General features: G+C 35.3%; 1 protein-coding gene across 2 annotated transcripts in view; it reads right to left on the minus strand.

Annotated features, from left to right (window-relative positions):
- BCHE (butyrylcholinesterase) overlaps positions 1–2,654 on the minus strand; it is a 64,319-nt gene extending 61,665 nt beyond the window's left edge. For both annotated transcript variants that reach the window (XR_002095027.1, XM_019503241.1), the window contains exon 1: positions 2,546–2,654. The gene's annotated coding sequence lies outside the window, so the exon portion shown is untranslated. The remainder of the gene's footprint in view (positions 1–2,545) is intronic.
- Between the last annotated feature and the right edge of the window lie 3,150 nt (positions 2,655–5,804).

Below are 5,804 nucleotides of genomic sequence, written 5' to 3' on the forward strand. Positions count from 1 at the left end.
CACTGGCATGTTTTTAGCACTCATTATGCCTAAATAAAAAATTCCTTGCAAAATCTTGTGTCTGTGAAATTATGAATAATTGAATCTACTTTATAGCTACCATTGCCTATAACAACAGGTGTTGTAGTTATCATTTGGAATGTACATTTATTTGGTTTAGTTTCTGCAGTGCCTAGCCTTGCAGTGGCAACCATAATAGGGCCAAATCCTTGGCTGGGACCAGTGTAGGACCTCTAGAATAAATAAAAAACAATGATTGTTTTAAGACTTTAACACTTAAGAATGTGCTTAAGGTTAAGCATATGAACAGTGTCAGTGATCCTAGTCCTTAAAGTAGAAAGTACTAAACTTTTCTTATAACAGTTTTTCTTCTTGACAGCAGCAAATCAGTAAAAGGACAGTCTGTTTCTGTGGAGACACTCAACAAAGGTTCCTTTTTTTATTACTGTCCTGTTGTACTTAGTATACTCAGTACTGCCACTTTAAAACAGTCTATCCATCATTAAGGAGCAGTACTTTTCTTCTTAAAAGGAGCGAAGCTAATTTCTGTGGAAAGTACAGATACGTGCCTAATCTAAGATCATTCTGCTTGTTGTTTATTGTTGGAAAGCTGGAGGAATATAGAAAAAAATAGAAAAAAAATTGCTTCAAGTAGTTCTTGTCCATGAGATAGCATTGATGGAACACAAAGAGAGAGAAAACTTATCAAACGACTTCATTGTAACTGTCAAAAGCATGAACAAATACAAATCAATGGTATACTGATAAACTTTCAAGGAAAAAAAAATTAATACCATCTCTTATGGTAAACTTCTAAGGGTGAATTTAAGTGTTACAGAGCTTTTACTCAATACTAGCTGAGCTGGAAAATTTACTTGATCAGAATCAAACATGCATACATACATGTACACAGCTTTACAGAGGTGAGCAACCCTGACTGATAGGAACTATTCACATGTGCAAGTGCAGCCTATGCGTAAGTGTTGGCAAAATCTGAGCCCTAGTGCTCCAAGCTGCAGTAATTACTCAAGCCAAGCTCCCTGTTGCAGACCTGGATTCTAGTTTTGGTTATTATTGATTTTTTTTTCACTGTAAGTAAATAATTTGATCTCTTTGTACATCAGTTTCTCGCCCACTAAACGGGTATAATGATCACTACCCAGCTTGGAAAAGCACTCCAAAGAGCTGCCTATAAAAAAATTCTACAGAAGAATGAAAGTTTAAGCAAGGGTCAAACTCTGGCTTTATTGCTTTGAAATGAATTCATGCGAATCAATCAGGAGATGGCATCGTTATTGGGCTAAGAAACTAACAGCATATAAAGTCAGTAATCATCTAATATACAGTAGTTCAGGGTAAGAATGGCAATTTTAAAAACTAGTCTGAAATTGCCACTGAAAGCAAATATTGAACACAGAATTTCTACGTGCAACCTTGGAGGACTGAAAAAAAAAGATTAGAATAATGATTTCAAATACTGTCAATGTAAGGAAAAGAAAACTGAGAATGTAATAAAAATGAGATGTTAATATTATTAACATCAGGAGTTTGGTGTGTAAAAGCTTTAGACTTTAAGACTTACATTATTTAACGTTCTCATGTTAGTTACAATATCTACTAATGGAGCCACAAGGAGAAGCAGCAAATACAAATCAGAAACCCTGAACTTCTGACCCATATTTCTAAAATACTGTAACTAGTAATGTAAATATGGAGCACATAATATAAGGAAAAATCAATGTTGCACCTTTTATGTGGCTCTAAAATAATTTTTTCATCAACTCCATAAGAAATCAGAAGTCAGTCAGTCAAACTTGGAGACACGCACATACAAAACTTTTACACTCTAAAATGTAACACAAAATTAGTTTCAAATTACTGATCCAGCTAACAGCGACAAAACCAGCAAGTGACAGAAAAGTATTACTACATTTGGTATGTGTAGGAAAATACTGTATGTCATAGGGGTTTTAATTCTGCATTAAAACAAACTCAGAGATATAAAACATATTAAGCTAAACCAACATGACTGGATTATAACTACAAGAGTAATAAAGGTCAGAAGATTGCTTTAGCCTGTCAACCCTTACCAAATAGAGATATATAGTTTAACATATTTGCATACTTGGAAAAGTTGCTTCTTTATTAGTTTTACCCAATAAAAGTTAACTTTTGTATTCTATTTCAGCAAGGAAATGCAATTTATTTCTATTGTTTCCTCTTCCAGCAAATCTTTACCCAAACAAGACATCTGTACACAACACTATGTAACCTTTATTTAAATGGAAAAGATAGCTGAATTAATAAATGATTTCTAGCTTGGTTTAATTTACTTTAGCCTTGGTTCCCTTAAATAATGTCAGGGTCTCGTACTTACATGTTCCTCCTTACATGTTCCATCAATTCCATCTACAGAGTGTGTATACCCAGCAGTGCAACAAATGGACAGAATATAACATTTTAAAAGATCACAGACCTTATATACATCAAGCTAAACGGTAACTTATACTGTCAGACAGAGACATGTAAACAGAGAAGCACTTACCCCAGTTTCGATTACAACAAGTACAAAGTTTGTAAGAGTCAAGATCTATGAATACTTCAGTGAGATGCAGTATGCAGCTGCTGCTTTAAGCCTGCAAATTGGACAGTACTGACATTATAATCAACTGCTTCTGACACAAAGCTCGCGAGAGTTGGTCTCAGCAACTTGATCTGTAGGCAGCCGTTCTTTAGTATCAGACATCTGTGCAAAGGCTAATAGTAAAGTTGTAGAAATGCTTCAGAGTTCGCTGGGTTTGGAGCAATCAAGGATTAGGTTTTATCAGCAAGGGATAATAAAATGATCTTTAACACAGGGCTGCAATTCTGTAACATGTTAGGCTGTAAAAATAACAACAAAATCATAAATAACTGACCTTTGCTTTTATATGTCCTTCTGTCTTCCATGACAAGCCATTTCTACCTTCCTTTTTTGTCATTTGTAATTTTCAAGATTTGTGCATGCTTCTGGGGAAAATATGTAAAATAACTTAAACTACTATTTTTCCCTGAGGTTATTATTTCTAGCTATCATCAGAAGGAGAGAAAATGAGAGCAATGCAGATACACCATCAAGTAACAAGAATCAATTGTATGATCTGAAGTTTGAAGCTTCAGTGTCAATTATGTTGGGGCATGGTGGGAGAATAGTTAAGATCTCTTACTCGGGCTCCAGTGTCACAAGTTCATGCCTTGTTGCGTGCTAAAAGTTGCATATGTCTTAGCTGTAAATGGCTACATGGTCATTCATGCTATGGAGGAAATGTTGACTGGATACAACACTTACCACATTACACTCTTGTGTGGTCGGCTATAGAAACTGGCCGGCATACCTTAACTATGGTAGCCCAATGGCCATTTGGCTTTATTTCTTGCTATGCATAGCTGTGGCTTGTATTTCCAATTGTTGGTTTTAAAATGTTTACATGTATGACCTTTCTGTACATATTCCCTATTTCCTCAACTTGAAGAAATAAGATATCATCAGAACTTGTAACTGGGCAGTAATTAACATGGACTAATGTGCTCTTTGGATGACTCTGGACTGACACATTCTTCTTCTAATGTATGTTGTTACAGCATTCATGAAGAGTTTTCAGCTTAAATCAGAAAGAGACAAGGAGTAGAAAGAAGCAAGCATCTTATGGGGTCACTCAAGAAACCTATGCCAGTCAAGAAGTGAACCCAGACAGATAATCAGTCCAGAGCTTGCCCCGCCTTCCTACCACACCCAGCTTTCTCTGGCACTACAGTAAAGGAAGACAACAAACTTTTTCCTCTCCTCATATGATCAGCCTCACCTCTCCCTACTCCCTACATGAACAGCATGAAATTTTATTTTGGCTGGGAGATGAAGCAATAACTTTCACTAGATATAATAATCAAACTCTAGTTCAACTACCCAAAAGCAATATTAATTGTTAATGTATGAAGCAAAAGGAAAGCAGAAATAAAAGGTTAAATATAAAGTGCATAGAACTTAACTTGGAAATTGGTATAAAATTCAAGAAGCTAACATTAAATGGGGATTGGTGCAGTAAAGAAGCTTGCACTAAAAACGTAATATAATTTCTCTTAGGATATTTAAGAGATATCCTTTAGGCTCACATGTCTGTTAGGAATTCCTTGCAACATGCCTCTGTGAGAGTGTGTCACTAGGCCAAATCCAAAGCCCAGTTAGAGGTCCCCATGGCTTTAGCGTGAAAGTGTCAAACATACATACTAGTTTGGGATTAAAGTTTCTTGGCCTAGATGCTGAGCTCAGTTACACAAGTACAAATCCTTAGTGATTCAATAGATTTTAACTAGAAAAACTTGTGAGCAGCCTCTAACTCCCTATTATTTAAGTATCATGAAATATAATTACCTACTTGAAAGTAAGATTAAGTTACTGGGGGCCTGTGATTAACTTAAACCAGGAAGGGGTCTGGGGCAGAAGTTCCACAAATTGGCTTGATCCAAATCAGTTAAGTCTGATACTACATTCAACAAGATTTATCTTAAATCAGTTTCAGCCGTGTTGAAACTGGTTTATGTGCACTGAACTTATGTTCTGTTACAGGCTTAAACCAGTTTCCGATCACCTAAACTAGTTTATGGTGTAACTTCTGTCCCTAGCCAAAAGGAACAAACACACCAACCTTACAGAAACTAATAATGTTGTCTGTTTCCTATTTTAACTTGAAAACAAGTCTTCTAGGATAGCCTAAAAATTACAACAAACATCCATCATGCAGACTGACTAAATTCAAGGTGTCAGGGTTTTTATGGGAGGTATAATAAAATGTACTGGTTTGATTTGTGGATCTTTCATCATGTGTAGGTAGTTGGAGGGCACCACTATGGTTGTTTTACTGACCTCATCCATGTGCCTTTCTATGGGCTAGCATTTGAGATATGGCACAATAAGTGGTACATCAGGATGGACAATCCAGGATGTGTTTAAGGTATTAGTTATAGGTGCTTTTCTGTTTTGTTTTGTTTTGTTCTGTTCTGTTCTGTTTTGTTCTGGTGGTTGAAGACATTTTTAGAAATTATTCGTATCTTTTGAATCAACTTAAGGGGGGGGGTTTCTGCTTAAAATTAACAGAGAAATGAAAGTCATCATTATGAACTATGAAAAAAATCCCATGTGTGTTAAAACTTAAGAGTGAATACTAGCATAAAAGTTGTAAACACCTTCAGTAAGGTTAGAGATATTGGATATACTGGCTGTTTTTCACAGTATTCATTTAGGACTACTGAAGGAAAATATACAAAATAGCAGAGATACTGATGATGATATGCAATATCTTACAACGAGAGAGGAGCAACTGTTACAGTATAGTCACTTTGCTTTCTTCCGCAATGAAACTAAAGAGTATCTTGGAAAACACAGATTGTTTGCTTGGCCTCAGTTCAAGTGAACATACATGAGAGTGTCATTAAAAATAGGTTTGTATTGCACTTGAATAAATAATCTCTGAATGGTGCCATAGATATATATTACTACTACTACTACTACTACTACTACTACTACGTAATTATCTAAAAAATACAGAATGATCATGATTAGGTTTTATAATTGGCTCCCTTTTGGTTAGAAAATGTTAAAATGCACACATACATACACATTTATTGGATAAATATAGTCCGAAAAAATCCTTTTAAATTTATGCCAATATATCTGTATTATCTATTTGTTTAATGTATGGCTTGCTACAATGTCCAGCACCCATGCTTTGTATGGCAATGTATATGTTAGTACAAAAATGCATTCTACA

The sequence above is a fragment of the Gavialis gangeticus genome, unplaced genomic scaffold (assembly GCF_001723915.1).
Source record: "Gavialis gangeticus isolate Ggan-Ray unplaced genomic scaffold, GavGan_comp1, whole genome shotgun sequence".
Lineage (NCBI taxonomy): Eukaryota > Metazoa > Chordata > Crocodylia > Gavialidae > Gavialis > Gavialis gangeticus.